This window comes from Phaethon aethereus (genome assembly GCF_964289735.1).
Source record: "Phaethon aethereus genome assembly, chromosome: 8".
Taxonomy (NCBI): Eukaryota; Metazoa; Chordata; class Aves; order Phaethontiformes; family Phaethontidae; genus Phaethon; species Phaethon aethereus.
The window spans coordinates 5,105,497-5,131,776 of record NC_138584.1 but is presented as its reverse complement, the minus strand read 5'-3'; the positions used below and the strand labels follow the sequence as shown (position 1 = coordinate 5,131,776).

The window sequence follows — 26,280 nt, the reverse complement described above, 5'->3', positions numbered from 1 at the left end:
CTTCAAAGAAACACGTGTTACTCACTGTTTTCTTGTGTAAATGACACTGTGAAACAGCTGTTTACCTTCTCAGGTCAAGCTTACCAAAATTAGCCACAAGAAATATTTGCACGTTTTCTACAACTTCAGATTACTTCAATCGTATCTTAGTCCTACACTTAAAAGACCGTGATTCTGGAGAACGGAAAGTATTTGGGGAAATACTTAACTTTTCTAAAGAATATCACAAGTTCTTCTTTTTCTGAGTAGCCAGTATGTAGATATCATCAAATCCATGCATGGCTATCACCCCTGTTTAAACACTCTACGGCACAAAAACCCGATCTTTTACAAAATAGCAGTCCTACCTGCATCCTGGACATGTTATGAATTGCTCTGTTTTTCTAACAGTGGTTAGAAAAAAAGGAAACGCTTCTCCGGTACTCGCCTCTCCCCGTTACAACAGGGAGAAATTAAAAATAGCACCTGTCAGGAGCTGCTGTATCTATATTATATGCAATTCAAACACATAGGAAAAGCCCTTTAAGAAGGAGGAGGATTATTTGCATGTAGCAGAGACCAAGGAGTCAAAGTGCAAACATGAGGAAGGCTGCAGAGTCAGAGATGTGACGCTGCATTCCTTGGAAATGCTATCACTTTATTACCTCTCTCTTCAAGGAATTAGGCAAAGCTGCAGCACTTGCTAAAAAGATGAACGAAAGGGAAAAAGCATAAAGAAATGAAGTCGTGGCAGACGAAGTCAGAACCAAGATTACTCACACAGAAACTCTCATAAACAAACATGCTTTGTTGCCTGCTTTTTATTTTGCATTTTCCACATACTTCTTTGCTTATATTTGTGCGTGTTTGTTTTTTCTTTATAAAAAAAGAAAACTGCACACAGCTTGGACTGTGTCTACGATAATGTAATACTGTACGAGCAGCAAACAGCCATGGGCCAACAGTCAGCAACTTTCAGCACAGCTGGCATTAGGGATTCCACAGACTATGGTCCTTTTGTTACCAGAGCCGAAGGACATCAAATATTTATCTCATTTGACTAGCACATGTTGCTGTAGCACACTTACATTTTACATGGTCTAAGCTTTCGGTCCGAAATAGAGAGAAAGCTTTTAAAATTTGTATTTTTATATTTCCAAAGGAGATTCAAAGATCAAACGTTAGTCCACCATGGTAAACAACCTGAAACAACTGCTCTGATAAGTTGTTGGCTGTCTAAAATTTTTATCATTGGCTCCATAGTGAAGCAGGATACTTGCATTAATTTTTTTTTTTTTTCAGTCAACCATTTTTATCAGAATTTCTCCAAAAGCAAACACAGTGAAAACAGAAAAGCCACAGAAGGATATCTGTAAAAGATCAGATATGAAAGGAGTAACAACAGGGCTTAAAGGGAAACCCTTTTCATTTCCCACACTGAAAAACGCTGATTGTAAATAAAACCAGAAGTTTAAAAAAGAAAAATGTTGCTACACGCTGTCAAGTGTTAGTTTATGCAAACTGTCATCAATAAGAGATTTGATGAAATGCCACACTTGGGGCTGTGCCTGCATACCCCAATGCACCACGGAAGTAGCTGCTTGCAAAGGAAGAAAGTAACGCTCCACTCCGGCGTATTTTCAGGGGGAAAAGCCACCCCAAAATCACCTCCTTTCAAACACACTCAGTCTCAACTAGTGTTTTGAGTAAATGAAATTATAAACACAAAGACCCACTCCTTACGTTATTGAGAATGACCATCTCCGCACGTAGTTATTTGGCACAAAGACGCCACAATCATAAATTACGCTTTTATTAGGCTTGATTTTCCTTTTATCTGCAGTTATGCTGCACCACCATCTAGGGTTCTTTGGGCCACTCACACTCCGAGACCCGAGGGACTACCTTACAGTCCGTGAGGCTTTTTTCCTGCATAAAACAAATCCTCAAGCTTTCAGCCAGTCATCCTTAGGCCAAGTCCAGCTATTTTGTTCAGTACGCAGCATTTCTCCAAGACGAACGTATGCAATACGCTTACACCAGCCACGCTGTTAGACCCCGTACGTGGGTAAAAGTCACAAAGCGGGACATGGGCATGCGTGAGCATCTCGTCTACAAACCTTCTGGGACTACTGCCAGTTAAGAAGTGATAATAAGAACAGTTTTATTCAGAAAGGAAAATTAAATCAGATATACAGGAGGCCAAGGTCTTGTTTGCTATTTAGGCACTGAATCTAGGCTGGGTCTAATGTATACGAGTGAATCCTGCACGGCATTGCATTCAAAGTGCATAAGGAAAAGCCTGGCTTGAAAACTAAAAATCAAATTCAAGATAGATGTAAGCATGAGTGTAAAATGAGGAAGAGAAAGGGATACGAACATTTCTCCGAGGCTAAATATCAAGGCGACTGTCTAGGGAGTTTCTGCTTCGGTGAAATCCCTCCTCAGTGCAGAGGAACACTTCAAAGCTAAGCTACCACTCACTGAAATTCTTCAATTAAATTGGAGCAGATACTTCGAAACGAGCGTCAAGTTACAGAAATCAGCCCTGAAGACTCCTTGTAGAAATACTTTATTTAGATAATCAACAAAAGAGGATGACTGGAGAAAAAGTGGCAAGAGCAGCACAAATATCCTACTTTAAAAAAAAAAAAAAAAACAAAACACCAAAAACCACACTTGAGCTTTCAGAAGTCATCTTTCTGCCTGCCCCGAAACAATAGGACTCTGTTCTCTTTGTACTCCTGACATGTTTTATTTCAACCACCACACCCAGTTCTGGGAAGGGCACTACGATAGCCGCTGATTTGTTTGCAAGATGGTGCAAGGTGAAGTCAAAGTTAGTGATCCCATATCCTGTTTAATTTTTTTTTTTTTTTTAATAATTTCACACTAGTAAACACGGAGACAAAACTGACTCGTACGGGTGCTAAAAGGAAAAGGGTGAAAGGAGGAAAAAAGTTATCCTATACTAGCCACTGACTAAAAACCAAAATAACACCAAAAAGGAACGTAGCTGAGCTTATGAATAGCAATGAGCAGCTGCAGGCAAAGCAGACGGAGCAGAGTCCCTCGGGATGCGCGCAGTCTCGGAGCTACCAGGGCACAGGCTATGGCAGCCCACGGAAACACGGCAGCAGAGCTTTCACCACGCCGTCTCGCCACCACATCTCAGCCTTAATTGGCACAAGCTTCAAAGCACGGAAAAATTCTTTCCTCCACAGAACCAAGCCCCGACCTTTGCAAAACCTACAGCTAACATGCTCCCTACTGAAGAAAAGTTACTAGTCAAAAATCAGATTTTCTTTACATAGCTCTGACAGTTGCTGGGCATAATACCCTGAGCTTATTTTCACCAATGACCTAGATATGACAGACAAATTATAGTGATGCAAATCCAGACTAAATCCAAATAAACCAGTTTATGCATTGGGGGTGTGTATGTGCGTGTGTGTATATAACGTATCTTTTAAGTTGTGCATCACAAGGTACATCAGGTCCTTTGCCTAAGCTGAGGACCTGGCGAGAACAAGCAGATAACTTTTTAAAACGTGCATTGTGTGTTATGATCACCAAGCTGGCCACTCGGCTAGAACAATAAAAGGATTTCAGCCAAATGAGCATTACTTCCTCCAACCCGTCTTTTAAAAATTAAACTCCGTAAAGATAACAACAGTCATGTTCAGAGCTAATTATAGCAGAAAAGCTATAGTGGCTAAAAATGCTAAAAAGAGGTGGTGGGAAAGGAAGGAAGGTAGCTTAGAAGAAAAAAAACAAACAGGGAATGGCAAACCTGTCATGAGTCTGTCACTTAGCCTTCATGCAACACTGGCAGCGAGATGTAAGGTAGGAAGCGTATGAGGTCTATGGACAACCAAAGACCCAAACCTTGAGAAACAGCTGAAGACAGACTGAAGCCCCACAAATGCCACGACATGCAAGAAACCAACACAAGTCTGAGCAATGTGCAAATGAAGCGGAAAAATCAAGGCAAGTTTCTCATCCTGCTTCTTATCCCAGCTGAGAGCACAAGGAGAACAATCCTGCTCCCACTCGTGCCTGAATTTGCAAAGCCCAGCCTGGACAGAGGACAGGCACTAGGCCATTCTATTTTAGGCTAAAGGAGAAGGCTGCCCTCAGCAGTGATTTTAGCAATAGAAGCAAGTAAGTTATAAATCTGAAGAAATCCCAAAGCCAGCAAGCCCCAATAGGAGCAGGAGAGCAAGCTGCCAGGAAGGATCTCATTTTCGAGTGTGATCTGCACTTATGTTTTCTTACGATTTTCTTTCTAACCCTATAATCAAATGTTTAGCAGCTACTTTGACAGTACACATACTACTTTTACCTTCTATTCCTAAACTTTGGCTAGTAAACAGGTGATCCAACAACGACAGACTACTAATTTCTTTGGGAGCGGCAAATCAATGAATGGAGTAAAATTCACAACACCCTTTGCCCAGCAGTAAAACCAGGGTTAGCACCTCTCCTCCCAGGACCACTGGCTGCACCTCAGGTCATATCTTTGGGGAACCACCTCCTCCCAGGATCAGCAAGCAACGGAAGGGATGTGAGCGCAGTCCCTGACTCTGACAGCACCCCTTCACAGCAGCAGCCGCCGACAGCATGCACCCGTGTGTGCCTGTGTCCAGCTCTGTCTCAAAGTCCAGAGAAAAATTATGAGAAGCCGATAATTAATTAAACTTTCCACTGCAGCAGAGTATGTGCATTGATTCTGTCTTACAACGGTGACTTACAATTCTCAAACCCACCAGAGGACCCAACGCAAGCTGCGCTGTTCGGGACGTACCTGGAGGGTGCAGAGGAATCCGGCACGGTGAAGTGACCTTGGAAATGTCTGATGCCCCCCAAAAAAGGTATTTTTTCCTGCATACACAAGTGGCTGTGAATTAATAGTTTCTCAAGCCCACACACACAAACAACTGTCCTTCTTTAAAAGATTCCTCACAGTTGTTACAAGCCAGCAATGACGTAGATATAAAAGTATCGCAAAAATCACTATAAAAAGAAAAACTGTCAGCAGAAAAGATACTGGAAAGGTACAGGAAAGGTTTCATGCTTATTCATGCTCGTTACACAGTAGGATGATTTCCCCCCTAATATTTGTAAAATCAGCTTGTAAAATTGGAAAATAAAGTTTCACCATCTGTGAAATCAGCACAAATATCAAGGACTTGTTAATCTTTCCCAAGCTGAAACAAAGTTCAGCTCCATGCTAGCTAGGTTAAAAAAGCCACAGGTTTGATTCATCTAGGATGCCTAATCAAATGGTAGAGCATTCAAACCAGTATGTGTCCCCAAGCTGAATCACGTTATCATTTTTTATTCCCCATGAGGGCAAAAAACAATGCTCAAGAAAAGTGGGGAAAAGGAGTTGGGATAAGCACTTGACCACAAAAACAAAACCCAAATTCAAACAGACAGCTCAAATTAAGACAAAAAAAATCACTTAAAACCATGCCCTTTCAAGAGGTAGAGCAGTGCTGGCTCTCCTCTGAGCCTGTAAGTCAACTTGCTCATTTATTCCCTGCACTTTGTCTCAAACAGGTGGACTACTGGTACAGGTCCATGATAAAATGTCATTTATCTTCGCAAATACTAATATTGATCAATTCCTCCTGCAGATAAAACAATAAATGTTTGCTTCCACAGATGGAAGGAACATTATTGAAACTATGAGACTATTCTAGTAAATCTGAGAGAGCTGGGCCAGGGTTCAGGGACAACTGAAGTTGCTGTATCTATGACAAGGGAATTAGACTGACAGAAAGCCTCTTGCTGGGAAATGTGGGGTCTGGTAGATTTGCATTTGCTTCGTAAGGGCAGCAAATGCCCTACAAATACACTATTCAAGGTCAGCGAGCCAGAACAGTTTGGAGGTAGTGGGTCAATCCTAGAAGAGGGCACACAGATTCCCAGGTAATCTTTCTACGAAGCATCATCCACAGAGTCCGGCGAGTCACTGCAAGCAAACTTGAAATAGGTTTTTGACATATCTTGTTCATCTCTCAGTGTCAAGAAACAATGAGAATTTGGGGAGGAGGAGGAGGAAAGTGGGAGAGAAAATACCCCAATCTCTCTGATCACGAGAGAGAGGAAAAAAAGTATCCCAATTTAAATTTGAAGAATATTGTTCTTTTGCATATCAACAGCGATACAAAGTTTGTGACCCCCCTGTACCTAGCAGACACAGAGCAATTAAACCTTTTCCATCCCATACAATCAAAACAGTGTTCAAATGAAGGCAGGATTAAAACAGGTACCTCTGTCTCTAACTTGGCTAGAGGTTACTGTAGATGGACTTTTCTTTTTTTTTCATTTTTAGTCAGCAAAGAAAGAGTCAAAGGTGTAAACAGAAAAGTGAACCTGGTACCCTGTGACCAAGAAAGCAAAATTTATCTGCTTCAGCAAATGTTGACAGAGCCATTACTCAGGCACGGCTTCAGGTAAGTCGCTACTAAAGTCTTGAGCCCCAACAGTGAACTGCAGGGATCCCTGCTCTGGGTTCATCTACACAGCTGATCATACACTAGGGAAAAAAGAAAAAAAAAAAAAAAAGAAGAAAAAAAGGCAAGCTTGAATACGCTATTACTATAGAAAGTAGATGCACGCAGGCTATCTTAAGAAGATGTTAAAAAAACAGCATTTTTCTAATGAGCTTGCGTATTTTAATGATGCTATCTGAAAGAAGGATCAGATTAACAAGGCTGCAGGGCAAAAATGAAGACACGAAGAAACCAATCATATGTATACTAACTAAGGCATCTGCCAAAACTTACTTAAAATGTTTAACTGGATAAGTAAAACTATGGTAAAATTTAACCCAAGTAACCAAGTTTACTGAACAGAATGTGTACAATTTCAAGCAGGGCAGCAGATGCCGTGCATCTTCTTTCTATCACACTGTCAGCCTGCTGTCTAATTATGTATCTTTAAAAACACACACCGGTGATCGGATGCTTACTGAACTTCCAACAGGGCATTTTATTTTCCCACTTGAGAAAAAGCTTTAAGCATGATAACAAAGTAATTCCTTTACACTCTGCTTATTTCTCACTTAGGCATCACCCTGCAAACTTCAGCCTGGTGATAATAATGGCATCAGTGTAACTAAAGGCTTATAGATTGCAAGAGGAAAGGCAACTCTTTTTTTTTTCCCCATATGTGGATGTATTTGGAGTGAATGGGGAGGAAGCTGAGATATTGCAAGTTGAAACCGAGGACAGAAAAAACATGGAATGATTATGTGTTGCATAGCTTAAAATAAGCAAAAAATGTTGCTTCCTGCTGGTCAATTTTCAAATGCAAGCAGATTTTGTCTTCATTGGCACTGGTATTTCTCCACATCAGGAAAAAAAAAATCCCCAAAAAAACAACCAAGATATCTCGTTCCGACAGGAAATGAGGGTCAAAACACTGAAATCAACAACTTTATACTTGAGATCAGGAAAAAGGCCTGTATTATTATTATTGGTATTCCAAAAAGCAACTTTTTAAAGCGCATTCCTCAACTCCACACGACAGCCACCGAGGCACGTAACACCATCCAGCGGGACAGGGTCAACAGGCAGCGGCTGCTTCCTACACCAATCACTAGGGAACAGGGCAAGTTGAAAAGCCTTTAATATTTGTATGTATTTACGCCTCCACCGATTTTATACAACAAAATTACAACTAAAACAAAATGGAAAGACAATGACGGCTCAAGTTTAGCAAAATAATCTTCTAAACCTGCTTTCATCACATCTCCCGACTCCCACTGGTTGGTGTGACACGCCAGAAGTAAAGGAGCTTCTCCGTGCGATTATCGTGTCTCCTACTGCTTTATCTTTGCCTTCCTCATAAACACTTTTAAAAAAAAACATAACACTGCTTAAAATGCAAGTGCAAAGGCATTTCATCTCTACAGCAAAACCTGTTTCTTCTAGTCCTATCAGTATTTTCATTAGAGGTGCTTTTAGCTCCTATCTTCCATCTTTACTGCTTGTATCCATGTTGATGTCGAAACAATTTTAAAGTGTGTACCAGGTCACAAGCTTAAGGGTGGCTATTTTTCTTCCTATTTTTCAAAAGTTTCTTAGTGCTTAGAAACAATTTCTTCCTGCAGTAATGAAACTGTTCCTCTTTGCATCAGACTGGAATTCCAAAGCCTTTCTGTTTACTTCCTCATTTGCACACAATCCTCCACCCCCCTCCCTTTTTTTTTTTTAAAATAGTGCAGTTCTGGGAATACATAATTTCTTAACAAGCTGCCACTGAAAAGCCTGAAGATAGCAGTATTACTGTCACTTACCAGCAGCCAACTAGAAGCTTCAAAAACGAAAAAAAGAGAGGGGGGGGAAAAAAAAAAAATCAAAGGCATATCTGGATTTTGCTGTCTATCTCAGTACTAACGCATGTAATCACTGCCAAACCGTCATACATTTTAACAACGCTTTATTTCTGTTACTGAGGTTTTGATAGGAGATTTTGATAATTTTAAAATTCTTCTTCTGCAGCTTTCTTAGGTCAGTAGCTACTGCACTGAATGCATCTTTATTTTTAAAAATGTGTGCCCCAAGCCCAAACAGCAGGCAACAGAAGGGGCAAACGAAGGATGGGAGGTGGGGGGGAACTGAAGGTAGAGAGAAAAAAAAAAAAAAAAAAAAATCAGTTTACATACTAGAATTCATGATTAAGCCAATATTTTGCTGGGAGATTTTAATTTGATTTAAATGCTCATCTAACCTTCCCATACACAGCTTTCTAGATCTCCAAGCGGAGCGCCGCATCTCTCCTACTTGCTGACGACCAGCTGGGTGGAGTGCGAGACACAAAAAAGACACTCGAGGCAAGATGACAAACATCCAAAGCTACTGATGGGAAGGAAACTCAGGAAGCAGGAGTGTTGAAAGCGATGGGGGGGTCATGGACAACATACTGAAGGTGAGATTGTTGTGGAAAACAACAACTGTGGAGCCAGTAACTAAGACAGGTTTTGAATGGAAATGATGGATCCCAGCAGACGTATGTTATAACCATGCCTAGATATTTTTTTTGGACATTTCTAGAGAGTTGCTCATGAACCCTGAGTGAAGAAAAGCCACAGCAGAATACCAAGCTGCAAACGACACCTAAGAGGTGTGCCAACCTGAAACTTCACCAGCTTCTAAGAAACTGGAAGCAGTTTCGGGTTCTCTGCAGATCCCTAATCCCTACCAATTTCTGCACTTCAACAACATCCTACTCCTACTTTCTAGATTCCCCCAACCTTCCGGATAGAGCAGCCAGCAAAACACCAGGCTTTACCGATTATTGTAGGCAAATAACAAACATACCAAACAAAACCCTACAACACTGCAGGCCTTGTTTTTCCGAGGTGTTGGATGTTAGCTACAGCAAGTTATTTTTCAGACACTTGAAAGATTTAAACAGAATGAGATGTATTTTTTTTTTTCTGGCATTTAGTATCAAATAAAATTAGAAATTAAAAAAAGGAAGTCTCAATATTCCCCAAGTATTTCATGGAAACATCCCAAATAAAATCATAAACGCACCGAGAGAAACTGCTGAAGCAGCATAACCTGGACCATTAAATTAAACTAGAAATACCTATAAGCATCCTTGTAAACAGATCATGCAGGGATGATGGGGATAAAGGCTGCTACGAGAAACCAGATAACTTACTGAAATATTCAGCTGCTGAGGATATGAGGGAAGGAAAGGATATTATTAAAATGTTTATTATGGTAATACATAGAAATTAATTTGAAAGTCAGCTCGCACTACACAAGCCTTATAATGAGCTTATAGTCGAAACACTGATGCTTTGTCAGATTAAGCATACTTTGCTTCCTTTTTATTTCATGATGTGATGTAGCTACATGCTATTTTTTTTTTCCTTAAAAGACATCTCCTTCAATATTCTATTACCAGGGAAATTAGGACTAAGAGACAGAAGCGTCAGCCTTTGAAAGGCAACAGGATTTAAAAATGAACTGAGGGGGAAAAATGTCCAGTTATCTGTTAATACTAGACTTTTCTTTCCCCCCCCTCCCCAAAGAAAGTTAATGTCATTTTACAGTTCAGAACTTGCTAGCATTGGGTTGCAGAGATAACAGGATTTACATGATCATGACAATTTTTAAAATACCCCATCACTATTACTAAATTTTACTTGTCCCGCAGACAAGTCAAAGCAATTTTCTACTTGTCAAAGATGATAAATCAGTTGTCTGGTGACACTGACAGGTGGATTTGTCAAATCTCCCTTGAAGCACTTCAGTCTCTGCTTTCAGGCTGCCTGTGAACTCCCGAGAGTGGAGTAACACAGTAGAATAAGGCAGGGATTAGAAAAAGTTTAGGTTTTTTTTTAGGGCTGCTGCCTGTTTCCACAGCTTTCTTGGTATTTTTCTTTCTGCTTCACCGTTAAAGTGGGTGTACAGCATCCAGCTGCTGGGTTTTATTCTAGCACTTCACCCACAGAATTCCAGTTAAAAGCAGAACAGTTAAAAAAAAAACAAAACCACATACTGCATTTGAAAATACATTACTCTGCTTATAAGTACCAACATCTCTTTTCTTCAAGACAGGGGCACACCTTAGAAAAGATGAAATTAAACCCCATTTCTTCTACCCACTCTATTTGCCACTACAAGCTACTCAAAAGAAACAAGTGGTATTTGAAGCGAGGGGAAAAATGCAATGGCAAAGATGTGTGAATGGAAGCGCATACCTCGTGCCCACCAGCCAGAAAAACATCCATTTACTTACCATAAAGGTGGAACCCAGTGAAATACTTTTAAGTACTGATGTTATATAAGGTTCACAAGACCTCTGACACAAATTGCTCCCTTTTTAGCCCTTCCTTCACAAAATAAATTAGATTATGTTAATATGCTGTTTGGCCTGTACTTCTAAAACAGAAGAAATTGTGCTTAAAGAGCCCATGCAGGTGTACTTCAGACAAAGACTAGTTTGGAAAATAACTAGCTACAGGTAAAATGTAGAAGAAATTAGAAAATGCAGAAGAGGAAATAGATTTTCCTGCTACTCTCAGAAGTAACACCACTTGGGCACAGTGCTTCTCCAGCAGCGATTCCCCAGCGCTCCGCAGCGAGCTTCCAACGTCCTCGATCCAAAGACCAGACAAATGCAAAGAGCAGCCTGCATTTAACCAGCAGATATGAAAAGCTGAGAAGCCTCAAAGTGAAGCCCAGAGGCAGGCTTTCAAATTGAAGCCTCCTCCGGAGCAAGCGAGTCTGTTGGCGAAGCCTCTCCAGGCTAAGCACCACCTCCTCCTCCGGACCTTTCATACAGACTTTGGGGTAGCAAGGTGGGTCCTTGAGTTGAGTTTGGCCTCCGTGGCTGGCTCTGCTCCATCTCTAAGACACTGCAGGCGTGGCTTCCCTGGGATCGCACACAATACTACTCCATCTGGCACGTACCCCGATTTCTGTAAAGCTCAAAGAATTAGAGGAGAGGCAGCAACAAATTGTTTTTCACCTTGCCATACAAAACATGAGCTACTTCGCAACAAATAAAAGTCAACTCCCTACTCATGAGCCTGTTCTTCATCGGGAAACCTGAAAAGTGTAAGGTTTTGCGGTTTAGTTTTTCCTCTCTCTCAGCAGAGTGCCAAAGAGCTTGAAGGTTTGAGATGGAGGATTAGCACTGGTTTTGCTGTGTCCTAAGATAACATTTGTACCATTCCTCTAAATTTCCACATTAAATCAACACAACATAAGGACATTTTCACATCATTTGTCCAGCAAGGTATTTCATGCTTTTTTCTGAGCTGCTCGAGAGCATGTCATTCCTCCTGCATATTACACTCAACGTACAAGAAGTGGGGAAAAAGGCACAATCATTTCCGGCCGCTGACAAAGCCTGAACAAAGCCTGAACAGCGGCATGCAATTCACAAAAAACATCCCCATTTATCCGGGGCGCTAAGTCAGAGATGTCCTTCCCCACTGTAAGCAGGGTGGAAATGATGACAATCTGGTTTAGAAGCTACAAGATGAACTAAGACGTCTGGTATTAGCGTAACACAGACACAATTCTAATAAAGTCATTTATTGAAGCTGCTAAGCGCAGCTGTTCCTCCCCTGTCCTGCCACCCACACCGTACTGCGAGCAGCAGGACTGAAACTGAGGGGTGAGGCAAAGAAACCACGTGGGAAAAGGAAATAAATCATTTAGAAAACAGCTGGATGGTAAAAATGGCCAGCCCTTAGGCTGGAGAGCTAGTCTAGATCCTGCTGTTTTACATTACCATTAACCTGAATCTAATTGCCATCTGGGTAAGCAAGCTACATTTTAAGAGGCACGTGTACATTAATCTGCAGTTATTTCCAAAGATAAGCTGTCACTGGCATAATACTCTTGCCAGAGAATCCGGAGCTGAGTTGCTCAAAATCTTCAGAGGCAAAAAGTTTTTTTTTCCCTGGAAGTGCTGCGATTTCTTAAGAAAAGTTTATTGAGGATTTCTTCCTGGCGTGAATAATTTATGTGCCTTTGTACCCTTAGAGAGACACAATTATGAACAGAACAGGAGATAAGTCTTCAATTTTCAAAGTCGCTCCTAATTCAGGCTCCATTTGTACTACATCAAGGTGGGGCGTGAAGGATCACACTATCCACTCTCCCACTCTGCTGTCAACGGAAAACTGAGCAAAGCATGGAGCCAGCCAGTATCTCTTTCAATCCTAAGCCAACAGCATTCAGATTGCAGTAAGGGTTTGAAGAGTACAAAAAGGAGGAAAAATGCAGAGGAATAATACCCATGATGGCTCGTCAGAATATTAAGGAGATTGCAGATTGTGGGAGCTCTGGAATCGGATGCTGATAATTCATCAGAACTCCTGCTTAGCTTTCAAGCAACAAAACACATCTGCACGTGTTGCGGAATAGATTTGCATTTGTTGTTTCCTATCTGCTGATAACTGGTAAGATTAAAAAAAACAAAGTATAAAACTTAGTAGCTTTCCCTCACAGATGCCAATGTTTCACCTGTCTTGCTGGATATTTCCACCAGACAAAAAGAACATCCTAAAAAAACTGGAAACCACTAAAATCTTTCACATGCCATGCCTCTGGACTAGCACAGCCTCTATACCCAGCTTACTTCCAACAAAAACAGCACCATCCCCCTTTCACCCAATATCCTGTTGGCAGGAAATGTGGAGAAATAGCAGGTCTATCCAGAAATCTACTGGGTAACGCAGCTTGCCACCACACTGCAGCTGGCATTCACAACATTTGCCGAATTCTTCATTTTCTCACTAATCACATACGGTTCATTTAACCTCAGAGTCCTGGTAACACTCAGTCCAATGCCCTAGGCTTGCCTTTTGAGGCAAGCGACTCACATACAGCTCCTCTTCGCCACGTTTTTAGCAGCTCAGACTCTTCCAGCACTCCTTTTCCACCTCATGTTTATACCAGCACACATGCCCGTGTCCAGTTAAACATGATACAAGCCAACAAGGAAGGGAGGATTATTACCTATAACAGTGGGCTACAAGAAGATATTTCTCCTCACGTGCCTTGCTACCTGCACCGCCGGTGCACATCTCTTGCTTAGTTCTTCATTCACCTCCTGCAAAAGGTTTTCCAAAGAGGGTAATAGGCACTGCACACCCAACACCAGTGGAATGAAGACAAGTTCATCTCCAGATCCTAATGGGAACTGGATATCACCTTTGTGGAAACTCCCTTGACATTTACACACACAAAAACTACTTCCCTCGTGGTTTTCTTTGTCCTTCCAAGCAAAAACTGTGCAGTTACAACTAATAGCATGCTCATTTTATAACAGAAACACACACACACACAAAAAACCCAAAGATTTGGCTACTCTTTTTCTGGAAACCAAGAAGTCATCAAGGTTCCAGGAAAAGGACTGGTGTGGACTTTTTCTTTGGAGTAACCAGTGTTTATACCAACATGACACCCCAGTGAAATGGGGTGGGGAAGCAGCAAGTTTTATGAGATGATTATTACAAATGCTAAGATATGTCTACTTTGTAAAATTACAGAAGTGAATTACTCTTTTCCAATGATATGTAATACCTCAAGGTATTAATCCTTCCATAAGACTTAGCTAAATGCTATGTAGCAGCTGAAAACTGCACATCTGCATCACATTAACTGGTTTTTAAGTGTCTCCACAAATAAGCAAGCACATACCTCATGCCCCAGATAAAAAGCAAAAGCACCACTAATTGAAGAGAGATACAGCTAAGCCTCCAAGTGAATCACCACTAGTGGAAATTACTGAAAAAACCCACAAGGAGCAATGCAAAGGACGAATACCCCAGAATGAGTAAAAGGAGTAAGAACTGGGATGTTCCTTCCTCCAGCTATGCAACTCCTTAAGTAATAAGCACATGACATACTGCTGGCTCCTTGCAAGGACAAGAGGCAAACGCAATGCCTCTAGTGTCACAGGGCTAACCAATTCACTCATGACTAATGAGAGCTCCAAGGAAATACAGGCATTTCCTTCCCTAATTCTCCAAACATCCACCTCCTGGGTCACAGAATGATTAACAACAGAGCTTAGTGAGGAAAGTACCTAAGAGTCAGTCATATCATCTGTCCTGGGCGTAAGTGGAAGGCCACCAATCAGTCAGGTCCAAGTTTTCATCTGCCAGTATTAAAGACTGGCTAGTGAGCTTCCAACATTTCTCATGGAAGGTACTTCCTTTTGGAAAGGAATGAAAAAAAGCCACCTTAAAGCAGTGAACACAAAGTAGGTCACCAAGAAGCCACATCAATAAAGTCTGGAAACAAAACAGAGAAGAATACTGTGTCAGCTGCAGAATCGAGTGGTTATTATAAAAGGACATCAAAAGTACGGCTAGAACATTTTGACTGGTAAGCCATTTCTTGGATGAAATACAAGTACACAGTAAGTGATACAGTATAGCTTTTTCTTTGTAAGTCTCCTGCAAAGCTACTATAGTTTAAAACATAATTGCATGCCTTTTAGACCGAACTCACAATAACCCTTCTAAACTTTATCAGCAACAATAGCAATCTTGACAGCAAAGGTTTATGTTATTACGTATCAATCCCCCAACACACCCCTCTCACCACAGTTCTCATCTAAGATTCACCCCAAAGTTATCTTAGAGGCATCCAGGTACAGACTGATCTGTACACAGATGTGGTGCTTATGTTCTACAACTGGATGGGTATGGCAGCCAAGAGATCTCATGGCTGGGACAGGAGGCTACTGGGTGCCTCAGCTAATCCTGCAGAGCCAGCGAGACGGCTACCCAAGGTCGTCAGCCTGAAGGCAACAGAAATCTAGGGTCCATCAGTCCATTCTAACTTTTTCCCCTAAATTGTTAGTGAAATGCCAAAGCTCATGTGACCCACAATCATAGCAAGTAGTTTCTCAGCAAGGAAGAAGTAGGTCAATTTAATTCTTGGCACCTGTTTACAAGAACACCTTACCTACTCATATGGGAAACTACCTTCACTCCCATGAGAGTGCTTGCTGTGTCCTGGGCTGATCTGGCTTCAAACCCATTCTGAGAAGAGTCGCACCATTGCAAAGGAAGACAGTCACTGTCTCTTGATAGTAACAGCTATTGCACTACAAATTCTTCATATAGACAGGGCTTAAAATATTTTTTTTTTTTTTAAGATGTTTAAGTTAGAATATAGGACTAAGGAGATAACCTCCTTCTAGTTGCTTATCGATAATTCACAGTTGCTTACTGGCTCATATATGTAAAAATTACATATGACTGGCTGCCTCCTCCTCCCAAGCATCAGGTTAAAGGTGCCAAAAGAGCTATTAAACCCAAATTACCCAAATGTACAATTTGAGATAACTGGCCTAACACCCCAATGAAGTCAGGATCCAGATAACTCTGAAACACAATGCCTCAGGTGAACGCTGCTCTTGCACTAAACATATGTTTATCATCGATAGCCATAGTGCATTTCGAGAGAGTTTCCTATTTTCACTCTTTTCTATTTCTTACCATACTGCATTTCGAGAGAGTTTCCTATTTTCACTCTTTTCTATTTCTTAACACAGAAAAAGCAATGTGTTCTGTCAAAGAAATAGCAGAAAGCAAGCTGTGCCAATATAGGGAAGATAAATGCCTTTTTATACAACTTAGCTGCTTAATTATTATTACTGCATTCCTCTCTATTTTTTTTCCAACAAAGTTTCAGACATAGTTTCATTTTTACAGCATGCAAACTCCCCTTTTCCAGCACTGGGCTGGAATCAAAAGTATTTGTTTCCTTCTTATCATCCTTCCTTTCTCCTACACATTCATCATTTCGGCGAACAGAGGCTGTTTACTTCACATTCCTGACTTCCCTATTAGTGAGTCCAAAAAAAAAAAAAAAAGAAATTAGAGCGGAAAATGCTTAACTTCTGTCTATAAAGCTTGTCTAGCCTGATAAAAAAAAGAGGCTTTCTTCCTTAATTTGATTTAATGGTTATAATGATTTAATGGTTATAAATTGAGAAATTAAATCAAAATGAGGATAGCTGAGTTTGAAATGGCCTCGGTTCACACTGCTCTGTCACTTACAGATCTTGACATGAACAACCACGGGGGCTTCTTTAAGTGGAGAAGTCACCAGCCAAGGGCATGTGAAAGAAAATGGACATAAATATTTATGGCAAGACCATAAAACTTTTTTGCTACCTTCCCACATGGGATATAAAACTCATTACCTCGAAGGACTTTAGGCTATCTGAAAACTTCAGCAAGCAAGGCCTTAGCTAATGGAAGGAGCTAAGGAAGAACCCCATGAAATCCATTCAATGGGGTAATCAATCACCCCACACCTCACCGACATCCGACACAAGTGCTGCCAGAGAACAAGAGAGAAGGAGACCCCATAAGCCTATGCCATCTAAGAAGATAAATCTTCTCAAATCAGATTTAAAAGGATGTTAATTTTTTTAATTGTTACTATTTTTTTTTAAACACAACATATCCTTTTGCCATAGCTCTCTATCCGTTTTGGTGATACCACTCCATTTTTCCTGATTTCTTCTTTACCAAGAGACCTATCAACTACCCACCATCCTGAAGAAAAAGATAGAAAATAATTACAGGGACGTACCTCAAAATAGCAAATGCTCAGTATTATTTGATGAGGAAGTCTAATGATTTCCTAGCAAGCATGAGCACATTGTGTTTTTGGTGTATGTTGTCCATGTTCCAGTATACTCAAGCAAGCTAGGAAACCCAGCAGAGGCAGCAGCTTGGCAGTACAGCCTGAGGTATAACCTTATAATGTAAATAAACATATTTTCAGGAAGCTTGTCTCCCCTTCTTTCCTAGTGCCCGCACTCCACTGTACACGTGCACATCAAGATAAAATACCTAACTAATATGGAAAACTACTATGGATCAGTCAACTCTCCTGGCAAAGCCAACAAAACTTACATAAAAGCGTTACCCTGTGGCACAGGGTCCCAAATGCCATGGAAAGGATGTTAGAGCTTCAGGTAGTTTAATCATTGCTCTGTAGTTTCCTAGTCTCAAACTGCAATATATTTTCCTCCCCCAGCCTACAGTGAAGAGTTACCTACTTGGAAATAGTGATTTAGTCAAACACTCGGCTCTGTCCACAAATTAAGAGAAGTTCATTGGTGCCAGCTACCCAAACCCCTTCATACCAGCAGTCCAGCCTGCTATCACTGTAATGAGACAAGTTTATTACATTTTGAATGTCAACAAAACTTCACCTTCGGGTTTGTTGGTGTTTTTTTGGGGGGGCGGGGGGGGGAACCACCTGAATGAAAGTTTCCCCTCTGAGAGCATCATGCCTCGCCGACCTACAGATCTGACAGCTAATAGGGTACTTGAGAAGGATTAATTGTCACAAGAGGATCCAAGTAAAGTAGCAGGCTTAAAGGTATCCCAAACGCAAAGCAGTGCAACTCCAGGCATGCAAGCAAAGCACCGTAGAGGTCTCAGGAGATCTGACTTCTGTTGCCAAGTTTGTTGTATGTGTTTGGGCAAGTTATCTGACCAACTTGTGACTCTTTCCTTCACCTTCCCAGCTCATGGCAGCACTCTTAAATAAAATCATCAATGCTTTGGATGCGCTCACATAGCCAGACCACGAAAGGTCCGAGTGTCAAACCGATCCTTCCTTCTTTCACCCCAGTGGGCAGCACAGGAATTGCTAATAAAGAGGTCACCATTTGCCATGACAAAATAGCACACAAAACTGATGCAAAGTGATCATTTAATTCCTTTAAGAGATTCAAAGACTAGATTTGGCCCTCCCAGCCACTACTACGTGCCACACATTTTCCCCAAAACTGAAATCCCTCGTACCACACGCTGTGCTGACTCGTGCAGCAGCCGTACCCTATCTTGTTGAGATGGGTATCGGTGCACTAAGAGTCAGCTAAATGAGGGTGTGAATTACCTCTGCTTATCTCAAGCCAATCCACTGACTCAAGTAATGAGAAACTGAAGAAAGCAAGCAGGTTTTTCACTCTATCTGCCATGCAAGTACCAACCACGGAAAAGAAATCCCTCCAGAAGTACCAATCCCATCCGTATTTCCTCCAAACCCTCACTGCCAAAAGGAGATGTCTTTCCTAAGAGGAAAAATATAGTTACGCTGTTATATTCCACGTAGTCACTTCAAGTTCTTCTGTGAAGGATATCCCAAAAAATGGATATGACAAATTTCTAGGCTTTCCAGCTTATTCAGCCTAAGCATAAACCCTGCTATTCCAGAGTTGGGGAACACCAGTCCTCTCGCAGAAGAGCTTGAAGCTATTAAGGGTGCACGTTGGCCCACTGCCATCCGGAGACGGCTCACAGCCCTGCAGACCCCTGCTCCCTACTAAGAGCATTTCCTTCCTTTTCTTCTTCCTTCCTTTCCTTTTCCCTCCCACGCCTCTAAATACCTTGCAACTGATAAAACGACAAAGCTAGAGGTGCTGCACGCAGGCAACGCTAACCACTTCTCATCTGGTGAGATAATGTTCCCTCCGGTGCCGGCCAACCCAAAAGTGCTCTGCTGGCTACCAGGCCTACGCAAAACCATTGCCAGGAGGAAACGGGGCAGTGCAGCTCCAGACCTGCATTCTTTGAGCATTAAGCTTTGTCTAGAATAGTGCTAAATTGTCTTTTGTTTCTTCCTGAAAAAAAAACCCCTAAAAACAGTCCTGACACAAAACCTCTTTTCCCAACGCCCTGGATCATGGTGGTGGGCATCCAACATTTGTCACACACGGATAAAATCTACACAAAATGTTGCTTCCTAATGAGTTTTATCCTCCCTGTCAGAAACTTCACATTGAAATCCAAGTTCTCATCCCCTTTTCCAATATCCTGCCTCCCAGTACCTTGTTTAAATTCTCTGCTACCCACAGCATGGAAAGCTTTCTCAGAATTAATGCTACAGTATCTATGGTCTACTCGAAAGAATTTTCAATGCTTTTGTCATGCCTCCCAGACTGGGAACAGGACTGAGGTGAAGAGGTTCTGCTGAATCCTTTGGACTGTTATATGAAAGCCTAACGTTGTGGGGGGTTAAGTCTAAGAGATGGGTGATCATTTTTAGTCACAGGTTCCTAAACACTTCTCTTTCTCTCACGACAGTACTGATTTCCATTCCCACACCTCCTTGGAAGCGAGGACTGAATATGCACAATCCCCTCCCACCTCATAACGCTCTAGCATGTAATCCTCCATCCACTTCCAAACGCTTTTGCCATTTTTCATCTCTGCTATTTCCTTTATTCTCTGGTTGAGTCTACACATTCCAAAAGGCAAGCAAAGCAGCCACTGTCTGTAAAACACCAAGCACCTCTACAGCGCAGTACTGTGTAAATAAAATGAATTATCTTAACATGGAAGAAAATGGGGCATTTTCAATTAAACCACTAATGTCCAAGAATGCAGACACAGCACTACAGGACTGGAAAAGGTGCCTGCAAGTTTTAATCAAGCCAGAAACTAACAGAGAAGCATATGCATTCTTATGCAAATCTACACCAGACGCATTGCACATCTGCTGAAATGGGTGTCGTTTTCCCACAGTTTGCAGAATTAATGTGTTTAACTAAGTGCCTGCCAGTGCTTGCAGTGTAAGAGCTAATTTTTAATGGGGTATTCCCAGCTGTAAAAAAAAAAAAAATCCCTTTAGATAATAAAGGATCTAAATACAGGACTTGGTTTTACATTTACTTAAGTGCAAAGACCCCCTTCACCTCCAGGAGCTCATTACTCGCACTATTCCAACTCGCTTTATAATTAAAAATAATCCCGATTCTTGGAGAAGAGCCTTTCTACAGTTTTGTGACCTTTTGAAACCCTATTAAAAAGAATTAACAAATGTTATTCCCGCCTGATCACTTTTATAAATGCTTTCTGAGATAGGGAGGTGTCAAAACACACAAAGGACTTTGTGAGACGTTTACAAACCAAAATGCAGTAATTTTTCTTCTCACTTAATTACCTTCCTTGCAGATACAAGTTGTATTTCCATGATTACTGTGTGCCTTTACAGAGAACTCAGAAAGAATTCAGATGAGAACTTAACTCCGTGACCTTGGGACTAAGAAAGCGTATATGCCAGAAAATGCTGAAATCTCGGCTATTTTTTATTAAAAAAAAAAAAAAAAAAATCTATAAATATCAGTTGAAAGGAACCCATGATCTCATAATAAGTCAATGGGTCACAGTTATGCTCCTCTTATCTTCCCTTTTTTTCCTATTGTTTAAAAATAGGAAACAGCACCACATGAAAATGTTCAGCCAGAGATAAATCCTGTGACTGAAATACAGGAGTCAGGAAACTGGTGTTTTAAAATAATGTCATCCTCGTTTTCCCCAACACACTCTAGTATTGTTGATGCCTCCAAATATTTAAGTGACTTAATAAATTAGTAACCTAGGCAACATTTGCAACAACACAGCCATCTGAAAGAGCCCAGCTAAAAGCTCTTAAAAAAAAATCCATTTATGTATAAATTAATGTCAACATTCCTTAAAAAGAGGGAGGGCAAACAGTTTTTACATCAAAGGGCTAATTCTGCAATAAAGTTTGGGAGTAAAGCAACCAAGAAGAAAAGAGGCTATATCTAGCCCTCAGCTGCACTCCAAATCCCTGCTGCAAATACACAAGTCAGCAGAGATTCAATAGCTGCGGTAGCACCGAGGACCCATAATTCACCTCCTACACACCTGTAAGAATTCCCTGCTGTCAAAAAGAGCTATCAGAGGAGCTGTCATACAGCAGGTATGAGCAGATCACCTGTAAAAGCACTTCCATCGCATCTTTTGATATTCTCCGCTGCTGGCTGCCAAGGGAAAGCGGTATCTCTGCCCACAGCACACTTGTCCGTTTTTAATCTGTAGCAAAATGCAGTCACTTAAAACCTTGGTTTGGATTAAACTCTATCTTTTACAATGGAGCACCAACTAAAAGTCATTGTTACTTATCAACTCAACAAAATGAAAAAAGGCTTTATGCCTTCATTATTTAATGTTTGTACCTGATACGCTGCAGCAGTACCTGAAGGCCACGATAAGGTCATTTATCAGTGTAGCAGGCATTGTCCAAGTACACAGGAAATGACATTTCCCGGCCCAAAAAGGTTTATCTTCTTTTGCACCAACTTTCTAAGCGAGTTAAAAATAAGCCTATTGATCAGAAGGGAAAGAAATGCTCATGAACACTGACCTTCTCTGTTCCCCAACACAAGACTGCCTGTACGGGCATGTCGTGCAGCTCTTCAGCTCCCTTCCAGTTTTCCAAGGGTCTCATCTTGCACCTTCAGCTTATCTCACGTTAAGTCCTTCATAACAGCAAACAAGCCGCAGCCCTGTACACGCTCATAAGCGCAGCAGTATAAAAAACCCAGCCCAGCTACACTACCTGCACTAGCGGAAGAAAACCCTCTACAGCTGTAACAGCCATATCTCAACTATCGGACTGCTTCGCCGCTTCAATTTGTTACGAGGGTTTTTTCGGTTTTTACATTAAATACACCTTTCCGACCTATCCCCTGTTATACAGCCTCCAGATTACATTTTAATTGGGCTTCTGGAGATGAGCGATAAGGTTCAGAAGTGGAGAGGACGCTATCCCCCAGCCTGTTTTGGGCAGCCTCAGGCGTCCTCCAGCAGCTCCTGCACCACCGCAATGAAGATGCCGCCACCTGGTGGGATCTCCACCAGCTTGGGTGGACCCCAGGGAGGGTCACAGCTCACATTCGCCATCCTCACATGGACATCTCGAGGAAAAAAGCTGGCTGGCAGCATGAGCAGGGCTGGAAGGAAAGGTTGGCTGACAATGACAAGATGCTATTCATTACCAAAGCCTGTTGGTGCTCAACCAGAGAGAGACCTTTTGGAAATGGATAATCTTTGCATTTTTAGGTACAACTGCAAGAAGTGGAAGAAGAACAGAAAAAATAAAATGGAATGGGTATTAAGCTACATACAAAGCCACAGTGAGGCAGGCTGTAAAGAGAAAACCCTGAGAACAGAGTTGGAGTCATTGACAGAACAGAGTTGAGCAAGGTAGACGATGGATTGCTGAATGGGTAACTCACAGCAATTCAGCTTTTGGACAGAATTTCACACGATTAGGAGATGCTTCCATTCAGTGCTTGACACAGAGCCATTTTTTTAATCTCCACATGACACTATGTGCATTACCATAGCTTCAGCGCTGATCATGAGTCTGATATTTTCTGAGGGCCAACCCTTAAAAGCCTAGAACTCAAGTTTGAGGCAGCCAAAAGATCTTTCTGGCTGGTTGCAAGGGGTCTAGTGCTTCTTCTGGAGTCAGAGCCAGCAGAGCACCACCTGTAGATCAATACCCATGAAAAAACATGGAGCCCTTCAAGCCTGTGTTTGAAGAGTCTTCTCTTTCTGCTAGGAGGAGGGGGGTGAGGAGGCCTATTCTGGCAGTGAGGAATGCCTCCAGACTGCTCGCAGGATTAGAGGACAAGGTGATGAAAATGTCCACGTCCGATCTACACTCAAGTTTGTACAACTACTATCATCTTTTAGCACCACTGCTAAAAGAGAAAGACATTTCCTAGTCCAGATAAGGCCCTGCAGCAGCAATGTCCATTCGCAGGATGAACATTCAAGAAAGATCAGCTCTTCCCCATGCTATTTTCTATGTATTTCAGCAACTCCTATTTTGAAATGAGTTATTTTAGTGCATGAGCATTTGCAGTGACCTTAGAGCAGGCATATTAACAACAAATTTGACAACCGCCATTACAGAAGTTTACAACCTGTTTAGACACAGGCTGTAAGTCAGACAAAATCCGATTCTGCCTCCATCACATGCAACATTTAACACCAATGCTGCGATGCTAGCTTTGTAATTCATTGATACAAAATCCATGAATGTTCAGTCAGCCACGCCTGGCAATAATTGCTCTATTTTCACAGTTAGCACTGAGAATGCTGTAAATTCAGTTATTCCCCTGTCTCCTCCCCCCAAAACCTGTTTCAAAGAGTAGAGAAAAAGACCTTGAAACACTGGTGGATGCTTTCAAAAGTCAGCTGTCCCTTTTACAGAGGGTGAAAAAAAAAAATCATAGCATTAACCCAGGCAAGACAACCTCTTCCCTCCTACCCATTACATACATGCCATGAGTCTGAAAGGAAGCCATCACCCAGAACGCATGTTGATACGTATTTTACAGAAACATTAGTTGTGTGTCAAAACTAGTTCTTGGAAACATCATCTAAGAAGACTCACATGATTTGTGTTTCACGAGCAATTAAACCTATCACTCCAACAAGTAGATTTGCTGTTCCTGTTCACTATTCAAACATCAAGTTAGAGGAAACTGCTTACATTACAAACGCTGTCCTTCAGTAAGGAAACTGTACTTCCATCGTTTGATAATGTCCTCATTAATTCACTTAACCAGAAGCTGCCGAACCTCCAGAACACAGAACGAAAAAGCCACACTTGAACTACTGCAGCTAACGCAGGAAATGCAAAAATAGCCAGACTATGATTTAGATCTCATCGTGAAGTCAGACAAGACCTCAGTGTCACACTGAAATCACATCCCAGACATTGTAAAGTCCTACTGTGTTCACATCACTGTCATACTGCTGGCAAGCCACAGAGACCAGTAATGATGGTACTTTACTACTAAATTCTTCTCTCTGTACTTACAGATGAAGTTTTACAGGCTCTGCAACTGGACCAGCTCCCCCCATGCCAGTAATTACCTCCTTGGATAGAGACAAAGTGGATGGCACACCACTGCAGAACAGAGACGCATAGAAATAAAAGAAAGTCATCTTTAAGCAGCTGCTGAACTCCTTTTCTTTCAAATAAGTGTTTCCTCTACTCGAGTCACTTTTCCAACAGTCATCTTTCATTTGGCACAGCTCCCCAATGCAGCGGGTCCACAACTGGTAAAGACACGTCGAAAAGAAATGCTGTGACATCAAAAGGTGCATTTCTTGCCATGCTAGAAAATGCTTCTCCACTCTTCATGTGTTAGATATTCCTTCCCTCCCCCAGCCATTCATGGTGAAGTAATTAGTGTCAGTGTTCTCATTGTTTATCAGACAATACAGACAATAAGGCTAAGCTTTCTGCTCCTGTTTTCTTTCGCTATGCTGCTGTGGTTCCTCAAACAACTGTGCAAGGCTTTACTTTTAATCCTATAAATAACACTTGTCACTCATAGGTTTGTAACCCATATTTAGTTGAGCACAAACATGGCACGGTTTCAGCTCGATTCATTGTCCGCAAACTTCTCCAGATGTGTTCATGCAAGAAAAAAAGGCTAATGAGCAGGAGGAAATAAACAAATACTAGCTAATCCGATTGCAGTTTCATAGGGAAGGAGAGAAGACACTAGCACATCAGATTCTTTATGAGGGAGAGAGATAACAAGCTGTTTTTAAACACAGACTAGGAATAATTAGTTATTGTCCTTGGGCTACAAGATGTATTTTTACATGCTTGAAGTCTATGCTGATTTTTATAGCCTGTGAGCTAGCTGCTCTGACACAGGGAATTTTTTCCCATTTATCTACATGTTAGTGTCAGACTACAAACACATCACAACATATGACTTTATCAACAAGCAATGTTTTTTGCTGTGGCTAATTTTGAAACCACATTCCTGCTTCCACTCATGTAAGATGTAACCTTGGGTAACAATCAGATAGGCTGGTGCCAGACATCCTCTTCTGAAGTATATTCTCATTTTACCTTTGGAAAGTGTTCTAAACAAACAATTTGAAGGCGATATGCTTGCTTCTGAGCTCCCCTTGACAACACCTGAGAGGTATTTTTTTTAGAAGGCCACATTTTATAGTCTCAGCATTAGGCTGAGAGTAAGAAAGCCACACAAGAAGCAGAAAGCTAGACACAGTGGAAACTACTAAAAATCCCAAACTTCTATTACAATTAATTGCACTAAGTATAACTCAGCTCATTGATGCACCCAGACAGAAAGCAGACAGACAACCTCATCCCACTGCACCAGCTTTTCAAGCTTCCAAAATAAACACAAAGGTCTTTGAACAGACTGCGCTCTCCAGAAAACCTGTAGCCTGATCTTCCTCATTTGATACGTGCAAAGGCCAACGCTGGTGGTACTCACAATAATTAACTGCCAGCAGACAAGAAATCCAGCAGAGTTCTTGCAGATAACTTATTTATGTCATCTTTGTGTTTCAGGAATAATACAGCCAGTAACAGCTCAACGATATGACTAACAGAGCGTTTGCTCCTAGTTTTTCCCCTAGATCAGGGCAAACCTGGAGAACCTCTTTGGGATTCAGGGCAGGGGAGGAAGAAGACAGGGACAGCCGCTGCCGTGACAGGATCTGATGTTAAAAAGTACCAATAAAAGAAAGTGTTTTTACAAGTTCTACATAATATTAAGCAATGGTAACAGAGTAACTGCACGTGCAAACACCACAACCGCTGCCTTTTGAAGGATGGACCATCAAATTGGTTACAGGAGGGAAAACACAAGATACTGTCCGCCGTGATCTTCACTCTGCAACGTGGGAGTAATTATCGTTAGATTGCCAAGACAAAGAAGAAGGAAAGATAAAACAGAATTCCCACTATTTAGGTGCTGATCGGGAGATAAAGCCTGACTGCATTTCAGTTGGGAGCCTGAACAAACCAGAGCCCGGCCACATAAATCAAGCTAATTTTAAAAGGTTGCATACCAGGGCGAGTTTTGAGAAAGAAGAGGGCGAACAGACACCGGGACCGGTACGCTGGCCAGACTGCTGAAAGATTTTTAACAGCCTTTTTAGAAATAATAAAGGTG

At 41.5% G+C, this 26,280-nt stretch overlaps 1 protein-coding gene across 2 annotated transcripts in view; it reads right to left on the bottom strand.

The window, feature by feature from the left end:
• Nucleotides 1–26,280, bottom strand: part of RASAL2 (RAS protein activator like 2) — a 184,739-nt gene that overhangs the window by 157,541 nt on the left and 918 nt on the right. The window lies entirely within an intron of this gene.